This window comes from Pristiophorus japonicus, chromosome 7 (assembly GCF_044704955.1).
Source record: "Pristiophorus japonicus isolate sPriJap1 chromosome 7, sPriJap1.hap1, whole genome shotgun sequence".
Taxonomy (NCBI): Eukaryota; Metazoa; Chordata; class Chondrichthyes; family Pristiophoridae; genus Pristiophorus; species Pristiophorus japonicus.
Window position 1 is genome coordinate 228,696,267 of NC_091983.1, and position 12,161 is coordinate 228,708,427.

The 12,161-nt window shown below is 49.5% G+C and overlaps 1 pseudogene; it reads left to right on the plus strand.

The window, feature by feature from the left end:
- The first annotated feature begins 1,296 nt into the window (after positions 1-1,296).
- On the plus strand, positions 1,297-1,530 carry LOC139267580 (U2 spliceosomal RNA; annotated as a pseudogene).
- The last annotated feature ends 10,631 nt before the right edge of the window (positions 1,531-12,161 follow it).

The following is a 12,161-nucleotide window of genomic DNA, read 5'->3' on the forward strand; positions in this document are numbered from 1 at the left end:
ACTTTGGGAGGGAGTGATGTTATATATGCAACCCTGTGTAACCAGCATTCTACCGCCACCAGAGGGCATGTCTGTTGGGGTTCCAAGGGATCCCAGCATCCCTTGGGAGCACTGTATATAAGCAGGCCTCCCATGCTGTTCCAACACTCTGAAGTTAGAATAAAGAGACTTTGGTCACACTTACTCACGTCGACAGTACTCAATCACATTACTCTATTCTGGACATAACAATCTCAACCCACTGAAATTGGCTTTCTTCCAATTAAGTATTTTTACTCCAGATTGCTCCCTATCTAAACCTTATGATACTATGATCACTGTTCCCTATATCCTCCCCTACTGCCACTTGCTCTACTTGACCCACCTCATTCCCAGAACCAGATCCAGCAATGTCTCCTTCCTCATTGGGCCAGAAACGTACTGTTCAAGAAAGTTCTCCTGAACACACTTCAGAAATTCTTCGCCCTCTCTGCCCTTTACACTATTACTATCCCACCTATATTAGGATAGTTGAAGTCCCCTACTATCAGTACTCTATAGTTCTTGCACCTCTCTGTAATTTCCCTGCAGATTTGCTGCTCTATATCCTTCCCACTAGTTGGTGACTTATAGAATACACCTAGTAGTTTAATGGCACCTCGATTGTTTCTCAACTCTAACCAAATAGATTCTGTCCTTGACCCCTTCAAGACATCCTCTCTTCCAGCACTGTAATAATCTCCTTAATCAATACTGCCACCCCACCTCCTTTCTTTCCTGAACACCTTATTTCCAGGAATATTTAATACCCAATCCAGCCCTTTATTGAGCCAGATCTCTGTTATCGCCACAACATCATATTCCCATCTGTCTATTTGTGCTTGCAGCTCACCAACGTCATTTACCACACTTCATGCATTCACACACATGCACTGTAAACCGCTCTTACACCTTCTTGTGTTCTTTCTTAGTCTGACCCTACCGAATATCGTACTATTTCTTACTCTAGTGCTATCTGTCTCCCCAATCCTTCGTGCACCTTGTTTCTCCTTTCTAATATAAGAAATAGGAGCAGGAGTAGGCCACTGGCCCCTCTTGCCTGCTCCGCCATTTAATAAGATCATGGCTGATCTGATCTTGGAATTAGCTCCACTTCCCTGCCCACTCCCCATAACCCTTCACTCCCTTGTCGTTCAAAATCTGTCTCTCTCCACCTTTAATATATTCAATGACCCGGCCTCCATGACTAATGATACATCCTGTTGCCCATCCCCAGCCTAATTAGTTGAAACCCTCCCCAACAGCGCTAGCAACCTGCCCCCTTCTCGGCCTTTTGGCTAAGATCATGCGTAACTGACCTGACAGGGGAGTAACCATGACCAGAAAGTGGTTCTCCCTGGATCAGGAAGGTGGTTCTCCTATGCTTTTTGGAAATAGGAGGTGGGTGGGGGGCTTGCCCCGTCCACCTCCATGGAGATGGGTGGGGGACGTCGCATTCAACTCCATGCACGAACCTGGTATTGCAGTACTTCCAGGAACGGTGCAGCCTTGGCTCTAGGCCTTTTGGCTAAGAGCAAAATCATTGGCGCAGAGTGATCTTTGTTTGGGCGTATGGTGACCTTTGGCGTTTATGATCTGACAAGTTGATCTGACAAAGAATTGGAAAGATTGGCAATGAATAAAACATTAAAAAAAAATTTTTACAATTAAACACCAACCTTTTAATTCAATGTAAACTGCGCTGTAGGAGCAGTGACTGATGTTGCTGGGATGCTGAGATCAGGGCAGTCATTTCATTCATTGACATTCTCTGCAATTGTGGAGAAAATCGATGGTTTGTTCCTGACACCCACAGCAGGACAGAGACAGAGGGCAGGCAGGAGGGAGAACCATTTCATTCATTCTCTGCATGTGGGCGTCGCTGGCAAGGCCGGCATTTATTGCCCATCCCAAGTCGCTCTTGAGAAGTTGGTGGTGAACCTTCTTAAACCACTGCGGTCCGTGTGGTGAAGGTTCTCTCACAGGGCTGTGAGGGAGGGAGTGTTTGAAGGGAAAAAGCCTTAGCGAGTTGCTGCAGTGCGTTTGTAGATGGTACACTCTGCAACCATGGTGCGCCGGTGGTGGAAATAGTGAGTTTGGCACTAATTAGATATCAGCCATGGCTCAGTGGGCAGCACCCTCGCCTCTGAGTCAGAAGGTCGTGGGTTAAAGTCCCACTCCAGATCCCATAATTAATGCTGACACTCCCAGTGCAATACTCCCAGCTGCACTATAGGAGGGTCAGTACTGAGGGAGTGCTGGATTCATAAGGGCAGTATTAAGGGAGCGCTGCACTGTCGGAGGGGCAGTACTAAGGGAGTGCTCGATTCAGCAGGGCAGTACTGCGGGAGCACTGCACTGTCAGAGGGGCAGTACCGAGGGAGAGCTGCACTGTCAGAGGAGCAGTACTGAAGGAGAGCTGCACTGTTGGAGGGGCAGTACTTAGGGAGCATTGTACTGTTGGAGGGGCAGTACTGAGGGAACGCTGCACTGTTGGAGAGGCAGTTTTGAGAGAATACTGAGAGGTGCCGTCATTGAGATAAGATGTTAAACCGAGGTCCCATCTGTCTTTTCAGTTAAATGTATAAGATCCCACTGCATTCTTGATGAAGATCTTACTGTGTGCAGATTGGCTGCCACGTTTCCTACATTACAACAGTGACTACACTTCAAAAATACTTCATTGTCTGTGAGGCACTTTTGGACGTCCTGAGGTGGTGAAAGGCGCTATAGAAATGCAAGTCCTTTCTTTCTTTACTGTCTGCGGCCCAGAGCTGGGGGGTTTCAGACCTGGTTCTCGCTCAGAGTGAAACGACTGCCTTTGTTCCCTGGGGACAGACAATAAATGACGGCAGATTTCAGATTCCGCTCTGCCCCCGAGTCTCGGCCTCAGCTGATGTTTCCCGTCGCGTTTCTCAATTCTCCTACTTTTTATTTTGATCGATCGGGCTGTCCATCGAGGATCGAATTCCATCGAGCTTTGCTCATTTATCTCGCCCTTTACACATTGGCCTTTATTGCAAGGGGGATGGAGTATAAAAGCAGAGATATCCTGCTACAACTATACAGGGTATTGGTGAGGTCACACCTGGAGTACTGCGTATAGTTTTGGTCTCCGTATTTAAGGAAGGATATACTTGCGTTGGAGGCAGTTCAGAGAAGGTTCACTAGGTTGATTCCAGAGATGAGGGGGTTCATTTATGAAGATAGGTTGAGTAGGTCAGGACTATGCTCATTGGAGTTCAGAAGAATGAGAGGTGATCTTAGCGAAACATATAAGATAATGAGGGGGCTCGACAAGGTGGATGCAGTGAGGATGTTTCCACTCATAGGGAAACTAAAACTAGGAGGCATATTTTCAGAATAAGGGGCCGCCCATTTAAAACTGAGATGAGGAGAAATTTCTTCTCTCAGAGGGTTGTAAATCTGTGGAATTCTCTGCCCCAGAGAGCAGTAGAGGCTGAATCATTGAATATATTTAAGGTGGAGATAGACAGACTTTTGACGATAAGGGAATAAAGGGTTATGGGGAGTGGGCAGGGAAGTGAGCTGAGTCCATGATCAATTCAGTCATGATCTTATTAAATGGCGGAGCAGGATCGAGGGGCCAAATGGCCTATTCCTGCTCCTATTTCTTTTGTTCTTATGTTCTTAGTGTAGTGCTGTAAATCATGTGAAATGAGCAGAGCTGGGAGTTGGGGAATTGGGACTAATATCACACGGTGTGATTCAGGGAAATCACGGTGTGTGTAGTGGGAAATCAACAGACAATCATCGTTAATTCATTCTCAGGATGTCGATGTCGCTGGCCAAGCTGGCATTACTGCCCATCCCTAGTTACATAGCAACAGGAGGAGGCCACTCAGCCCCTCGAGCCTGTTTCACCATACTCTCCATGTAACCCGTGCTGTACCTGCCCTGGGAGTGTTTGATGGGACAGTGTAGAGGAAGTTTTACTCTGTATCTATCTGTACTGTACTTTCCCTGGGAGTATTTGATGGGACAGTGTAGAGAGAGTTTTACTCTGTATCTATTCGTACTGTACTTTCCCTGGGAGTATTTGATGGGACAGTGTAGAGAGAGTTTTACTCTGTATCTATTCGTACTGTACTTTCCCTGGGAGTGTTTGATGGGACAGTGTAGAATGAGCTTTATTCTGTATCTAACCCGTGCTGTACCTGCCCTGTGAGTATTTAATGGGACAGTGTAGAGGGAACTTTACTCTGTATCTAACCCGTGCTGTACCTGCCCTGGGAGTGTTTAATGGGACAGTGTGGAGGGAACTTTACTCTGTATCTAACCCGTGCTGTACCTGCCCTGGGAATGTTTGATGCCGACACTGGGTAATGAAATGGGGATATATTTCTGTCCCAGCACCAACATCCTTCAACCTTCAGGAACATAAAATGAATGAAAAAAACTCCAGATTCTCATGTGATAAAAATGCAATGTGACTTTATTCAGTCCCAGACCATAAATAATTCATTCCTTTAACAGCAAATATTCATTGCTTGAGAGCTTGGTTTGTGACTGGAGCTCCGCAGATTGATGGTAACCTGGTTACTCTCGATCACTGACTGCAGATTGATGGTAACCTGGTTACTCTCGATCACTGACTGCAGATTGATGGTAACCTGGTTAATCTCGATCACTGACTGCAGATTGATGGTAACCTGGTTACTCTCGATCACTGACTGCAGATTGATGGAAACCTGGTTACTCTCGATCACTGACTGCAGATTGATGGTAACCTGGTTACTCTCGATCACTGACTGCAGATTGATGGTAACCTGGTTACTCTCGATCACTGACTGCAGATGGAGAATGGAACTGTCACTGTAAGTGTTTAATCCTCTCACACTGCATTCTCCTGTGGGACACAGCCCAGTATCCCAGCACAGTCCCCCATTCCCCTGTGGGACACAGCCCAGTATCCCAGCACAGTCTCCTAGTCCCCTGTGGGTCACAGCCCAGTATCCCAGCACAGTCTCCTCGTCCCCTGTGGGACACAGCCCAGTATCCCAGCATATTCCCCATTCCCCTGTGGGACACAGCCCAGTATCCCAGCACAGTCCCCCATTTCCCTGTGGGATACAGCCCAGTATCCCAGCACAGTCTCCCATTCCCCTGTGGGACACAGCCCAGTATCCCAGCACAGTCCCCCATTCCCCTGTGGGACACAGCCCAGTATCTCAGCACAGCCTTCCATTCCTCTGTGTGACACAGCCCAGTATCCTAGCACAGTCCCCCATTTCTCTATGGGACGCAGCCCAGTATCCCAGCACAGCCTCCCATTCCCCTGTGGGTCACAGCCCAGTATCCCAGCTCAGTCCCCCATTCCTCTGTGGGTCACAGCCCAGTATCCCAGCAAGTTCACCATTCCTCTGTGGGTCACAGCCCAGTATCTCAGCACAGTCCCCCATTCCCCTGTGGGACACAGCCCAGTATCCCAGCACAGTCCCACATTCCCCTGGAAGGTGCACGGCTGCACATGCACGGTATTTTGAAAAGGTCGCGCGACCCGGAATTTTTTTCACAGGTAACATGGAGGAGGTTACAGAGAAAGGGAGGGGTGTAGGGCTGGATGGGGTTACAGAGATAGGGAGGGGTGTATGATGGGAGTGGTTACAGAGATAGGGAGGGGTGTAGGGCTGGATGGGGTTACAGAGATAGGGAGGGGTGTATGATGGGAGTGGTTACAGAGATAGGGAGGGGTGCAGGGCTGGAGAGGGTTACAGAGATTGGGAGGGGCGTGGCCCTGGAAGGATGAGAATTTTAAAATCGAGGCGTTGCAGAGATCCCAGTTTTATTTCAGTGACAGCAGAGTATGGAATTTTGAAGCTCTGTTTATATTTGGATCGATTTCTTTGTCCTCAAATATCTTTTGAATCTAATCTAAGGATCAGTTTACCGAAGTCTCTCTAAATACCAATAAATCGCGAGCTATTGCTTGTGTTGTCCTGGGGTTTATCAAACGGACACATTGATTGTTGTACAGTGTTCCTTGGGGGAACAGTGTGGAGCAGAGTTTGGGAGAGAATTCCTTTCACTGTATCTAACCGCACGGCCGAGGGTCTGATCGAGTCGATGGTCCAGCCAGCGATCCGAAGCAGCTCGACCTGGGTGTGTGGCGACGCTCTGATCTGGATTGACGGGCTGAGGAGTTGCTGCTGCAACAATTGAGATGCCTGAAGGACAGAAGTTTATTCGGCGAGTCTCTGCGATCGGGGCACTGGGCGTGTTGGTCACTGAGGCTTCGGAGCGGGAAATCTGCGGATGTCCCAGATCAGGAGGGGTGGGTAATGGTTCAGAAGGTCCAAGGGCCCGGCACAGGGACATTATGGGATGGGGAATGGGCTGGACAGGGGCAGAGAGATATGGGATGGGGAATGGGCTGGACAGGGGCAGAGGTATATTATGGGATGGGGAATGGGCTGGACAGGGACAGAGGGATATTATAGGATGGGGAGTGGGCTGGACAGGGGCAGAGGTCTATTATGGGATGGGGAGTGGGCTGGACAGGGACAGTGGGATATTATGGGATGGGGAATGGGCTGGACAGGGACAGAGGGATATTATGGGATTGGGAATGGGCTGGACAGGGACAGAGGGATATTATGGGATGGGGATTGGGCCGGACAGGGGCAGGGGGATATTATGGGATGGGGAATGGGTTGGACAGGGGCAGAGATATATTATGGGATGGGGAATGGGCTGGACAGGGACAGAGGGATATTATGGGATGGGGAATGGGCCGAACAGCGGCAGGGGATATTATGGGATGGGGAGTGGGCTGGACAGGGATATTATGGGATGGGGAATGGGCTGGACAGGGATATTATGGGATGGGGAATGGGCTGGACAGGGGCAGAGAGATATTATGGGATGGGGAATGGGCTGGACAGGGACAGAGGGATATTATGGGATGAGGAATGGGCTGGACAGGGACAGGGGGATATTATGGGATGAGGAATGGGCTGGATAGGGGCAGTTCAAGCATTGTGTGCAGTATTGGGCTCCACACTATAGAGAGGAGAGTGAGGCTGTTGAGGGGGAACAGCACAGATTCACTCGGGTGCTGCCTGGTGTGGGAATACAAATATGGAGAGAGACTTGGAAAATGGATCTCTGTTTCTCTCTCCCTATGTCTCTGTCAGTCTCTCTGTATCTCTGTCTCTTTTCTCGCTCTCTCCTTGTCTGTCTCTGTCTCTGTTTCTCAGTCTCTCTGTATCTGTCTCTGACTGTCTCTGTCTGTCTACATCTCTCTTTCTCTCCATCTCTCCCTTTCTCTTTCCTTCCTTCTCACTCTCTCTCTGGGTTGAATGAGATGGGATTTTACAAAATTGTAGATGATACTAAGTGGATTGGAAAGGGTTAGTCCCCAGTCACTATTTGAAGTTAAGCGGTGACTGCAGGACAAGGAGACACAGGTACAGACTGGGAAAAGGCAGGTTCGAGCCTGGTGTAAGGAGACACTTCACACCCAGAGTGACCAATACGTGAAATGGGCCCGGGGCAGGGAGTGGGATTGAAATCTCTGGGGCCATTCCCAAGGGTCAGTGGGAGGCTGTGACAGGCGGGGCGGGGGATTTGCAGTTTTTTTTAAAATGTGAGGCTGGATGGGCTGAACGGCCTCCCTCTGCATCTCTCTTAAAGCTGCCAGACTTGCCTTCATTTCTCGAGTTAAATGCTGCAGACTGATGGGTCATGAACCCCCCACCCCAAGGTTTATGTGTTTAATCCTTCCATACAATCAGACAGCACAGGAGGGGGCCATTCGGCCTATCGGGTCTGTACCGGCTCTTTGAAAGAGCGATCCAATCAGTCCCACTCCCTGCTCTTTCCCCAGAGCCCTGTGTTGATGGGATATTAGTCAGCTCTCCCGGGAAGATTGTAAACAGCAACAGGACAGATCTCTGAAGCAGTGCAGACATCTGACCTCCACCCTGACTGTCAGCTCCCCTCCCCCATATTATTAAATCTCTCATTACCGCATTTCATGTGGATTTTTATATTTAAATAACAGCAGAACACTTTTCCCAGCTCACAACCGAGCTGAATATCCGATTCGTTTTGATTGGGGCAGCCAAGTAATTGGACAGTGGTACTTGGCGGGCTTTAGGACCGCGCGGAATGCTGAGCTGGGGCGACGTTCCCAGTCTGAGCCCCTGGATTGAGACTTCAGTTTTCTCTCTCTGTGAGTCTCGGGATCGCGATTTCTCTCTCTCTCTCGTTTTCTTTCCCCTTTTCTCTTTCTCTGTTTCTCTCTCTCTCAGTCAAATTTTCTCTTTCGATTTCTCACTCCCTTTCCTCACTTCTGTGTCTTTCTCTTTTGTTCCCATCCCTCTCTCCCCACTGCCGCTCTTTCTCCATCTCTCGCTCCTTCAATATCCCTCTCCCTCAATCTCTCTACTCTCTCTCCCTTTCTCACTCTCTTTCTCCCTCATCCTCTTTCCCTCCCCTCTCCCTTTCTCTCTCTCTCCCTCTCCCCTCTCCCTCAATCTCTCGCTTCCTCTCCATCAATCTCTCTCGTCTCTCTTTCCCTCCCTCTCTCTCCCTCTCTCCCTTTCTCTCTCCCTCAGTCTCTCCCTCAATCTCTCCTCTCTCTTTCCCTCCCTCTCTCGCTCCCTCTCTCTCCCGCTCTCTCCCTCTCTCTCCCTCCCTCTCGCTCAATCTCTCCTCTCTCTCTCTTTCCCTCCCTCTCTCTCTCTCAATCTCTCCCTCTCCCTCAATCTCTCCTCTCTCTTTCCCTCCCTCTCTCGCTCCCTCTCTCTCCCTCCCTCTCTTTCCATCCCTCTCCCTTTCTCTCCCTCTCCCGAACTCTCTCCCCCTCTCCCTCCCTCTTTCCCCCTCCCTCTCCCTCTTTCCCCCCTCCCTCTCCCTCTTTCCCCCTCCCTCTCCCTCTTTCGCCCCTCCCTCTCCCTCTTTCCCCCCTCCCTCTTTCCCCCCTCCCTCTCCCTCCCTCTTTCCCCCCTCCCTCTCCCTCCCTCTCCCTCCCTCTCTCTACCTCCCTCTGTTTCCCCCTCCCTCTCCCTCTCCCCTTCTCTTTCCCTCCCCTTGAGTGCGGATTCTGTGCGAAACTCCTCTGGTCCATTGAGGAGGCTCCTGGACTTGTTGCTGAGCAATGCGGAGCTGGCTCCGGGACCTCGCCGCGCCCGGAGCTCGCTGATCTCCCCCAGAGTGAGTCAGACTCTGTCCCGGGATCTCACGGGATCGCCTTGCTGTTTCCAGCAGCGATTGGCGGCTTGGCGCGGGGATCAGACAGGTTCCTGTGTGGATTGTATCGGAGGGCTGGAGAATTGGAGAGGACGATTCTGTGTGCATTCTAGAGCAGCAATCTTCCATTGGATAAGAGTGCATTGTAGCTGAGGATTGCAGGCATTGTACAGGAGAGCTGTGCATTGTATCGGAGCGCTGCAGCAATCTGTACAATGAAGGAACGCATTGTATAACAACTTGCATTTATATAGCGCCTCAACCCAGTAAAATATCTCAAGGCGCTTCACAGGAGCGTAAATCAGTGTGACTGGAGACGGTGAGTGTGTGTTGGGGGTGTGACTGGAGACGGTGAGTGTGTGTTGGGGGTGTGACTGGAGATGGTGAGTGTGTGTTGGGGGTGTGACTGGAGATGGTGAGTGTGTGTTGGGGGTGTGACTGGAGATGGTGAGTGTGTGTTGCGGGTGTGACTGGAGACGGTGAGTGTGTGTTGGGGGTGTGACTGGAGATGGTGAGTGTGTGTTGGGGGTGTGACTGGAGATGGTGAGTGTGTGTTGGGGGTGTGACTGGAGATGTTGAGCGTGTGTTGGGGTTTGAGCAGGAGGAGTGACGTCAGGCCCAGAAGGTGACTGTGGATTGTGATGCTCGAGCTGAAGTGGAACAGCATTACGGGGGAGGAAGTGAGACATTCAGAGACTATTCCTGCTCGCAGTGCAGCAGTTTGTAAAAGCTCATTGAATTCATTGTAGAAAAAAGATTATAAATATCCCCGTTACTAGTCTGTATATCAGTCACAGCCCAGAGTAACACCTTGTGTCATAAAACAGGCCGTGGGAGGGTCACCAAACACAGAATCTGTCAGTGTTTAAAGGGGCAACTTTTTAAAGTGTAAAAACATAACATAAGACTTAGGAACAGGAGTAGGCCATCTAGCCCCTCGAGCCTGCTCCGCCATTCAACAAGATCATGGCTGATCTGGCCGTGGACTCAGCTCCACTTACCCGCCCGCTCCCCGTAACCCTTAATTCCCTTATTGGTTAAAAATCTATCTATCTGTGACTTGAATACATTCAATGAGCTAGCCTCAACTGCTTCCTTGGGCAGAGAATTCCTCAGATTCACAACCCTCTGGGAGAAGAAATTCCTTCTCAACTCGGTTTTAAATTGGCTCCCCCGTATTTTGAGGCTGTGCCCCCTAGTTCTAGTCTCCCCGACCAGTGGAAACAACCTCTCTGCCTCTATCTTGTCTATCCCTTTCATTATTTTAAATGTTTCTATAAGATCACCCCTCATCCTTCTGAACTCCAACAAGTAAAGACCCAGTCTACTCAATCTATCATCATAAGGTAACCTCATCTCCGGAATCAGCCTAGTGAATTGTCTCTGTACCCCCTCCAAAGCCAGTATATCCTTCCTTAAGTAAGGTGACCAAAACTGCACGCAGTACTCCAGGTGCGGCCTCACCAATACCCTATACAGTTGCAGAAGGACCTCCCTGCTTTTGTACTCCATCCTTCTCGCAATGAAGGCCAACATTCCATTTGCTTTCCTGATTACCTGCTGCACCTGCAAACTAACTTTTTGGGATTCATGCACAAGAATCCCCAGGTCCCTCTGCACCGCAGCATGTTGTCATTTCTCCCCATTCAAATAATATTCCCTTATACTGTTTTTTTTCCCAAGGTGGATGACCTCGCACTTTCCGACATTGTATTCCATCTGCCAAACCTTAGCCCATTTGCTTAACCAATCTAAATCTCTTTGCAGCCTCTCTGTGTCCTCTACACAACCCACTTTCCCACTAATCTTAGTGCCATCTGCAAATTTTGTTACACTACACTCTGTCCCCTCTTCCAGGTCATCTATGTATATTTTAAACAGTTGTGGTCCCAACACCGATCCCTGTGGCACACCACTAACCATCGATTTCCAACCCGAAAAGGACCCATTTATCCCGACTCTCTGCTTTCTGTTAGCCAGCCAATTCTCTATCCATGCTGATACATTTCCTCTGACTCCGCGTACCTTTATCTTCTGCAGTAATCTTTTGTGTGGCACCTTATCGAATGCCTTTTGAAAATCTAAATACACCACATCCATCGGTACACCTCTATCCACCATGCTCGTTATATCCTCAAAGAATTCCGGTAAATTAGTTAAACATGATTTCCCCTTCATGAATCCATGCTGCGTCTGCTTGATTGCACTAAGAAGTAGAATAATTTTGCTTTTCCAGTGAGAGCTCTGAGATTGAGGTGCGATAATGGAGGAAGGAGAATAGATTTTGCTGAAGGAGCTGACTCAATCCCACTCCAGAGACTCGAGCCCAGCATCCAGGTTGACACTCCCAGTGCAGTACTGAGAGAGCGCTGCACAATCGAAGGGGCAGTACTGAGGGAGTGCTGCACTGTTGGAGGGGCAGTACTGAGGGAGCGCTGCAATGTCGGAGGGGCAGTACAGAGGGAGTGCACCACTGTTGGAGGGGCAGTACTGAGGGAATGCTGCAGTATCGGAGGGGCAGTACTGAAGGACTGAAGCAATGTCACAGAGGCAGTACTGAGAGAGTGCTGAACCCTTGGAGGGGCAGTACTGAGGGAGTGTTGCACTTTCGGAGGGACAGTACTGAGGGAATGCTGCACTTTCTGAGGGCAGTCTTGAGGGAGCACTGCACTGTCGAACAAGGCGGTAAATCGAGGCCCCGTCTGCCCTCTCAGCTTCACATCAAAGATCCCCCGGCTTTATTTCAAAGAAGAGCAGGGGAGTTCTCCCCAGTATTCTGAGCAATATTTATCCCTCAACCAACATCACTAAAATAGGATAATTGTTCATTTGTCTCATTTGGTATATTAACAAAAGTTAGCCACCTCCTATTTGCTGCAGTGATTCCCAACTGGTGATTATTTCTGTGTAACGCTGCAGCTAATGGA